This window comes from Octopus bimaculoides, chromosome 16 (genome assembly GCF_001194135.2).
Source record: "Octopus bimaculoides isolate UCB-OBI-ISO-001 chromosome 16, ASM119413v2, whole genome shotgun sequence".
NCBI classification, from domain to species: Eukaryota; Metazoa; Mollusca; class Cephalopoda; order Octopoda; family Octopodidae; genus Octopus; species Octopus bimaculoides.
In genome coordinates, this window is record NC_068996.1 from 44,852,160 (window position 1) to 44,852,694 (window position 535).

The window sequence follows — 535 nt, forward strand, 5'->3', positions numbered from 1 at the left end:
GAAAATCATTTTGGATAGAAAGATTCAAATGCTGCCTGTGAGATATGAACTCACATTTCCTGTAGACTTGATAAAACCAGTCTTTAGAATTTTCTATACATTATGTGTGTGTATGTGTGTGTGTGTAAGGCGCAGGGTTTACAGTCAGGCTCACAACCATATGGTAGTGAGTTCGATTCCTGGACCGGACTGTGTGTTGTGTTCTTGAGCAAGACACTTTATTTCAAATTGCTCCAGTTCACTCATCTTTAGCAATGAGTTACAACGCCACTGGCGTCAAGCTGTATCAGCCCCTTTGCCTTTCCCTTAGATAATATCGGTGGTGTGGAGAAGGGAGGGTGGTATGCATGGGCATCTGCTAGTCTTTCCTAAAACAACCTTGCCTGGACTTGTGCCTCGGAAGTAAACATTCTAGCTGAAATTCCCTGGTCATTCATGACCAAAAGGGCGGGGTTTTTACTTTACCTTATACGCACACAGACACAGACACACACACTCACACACACACACACACACACACATGCATACACACACA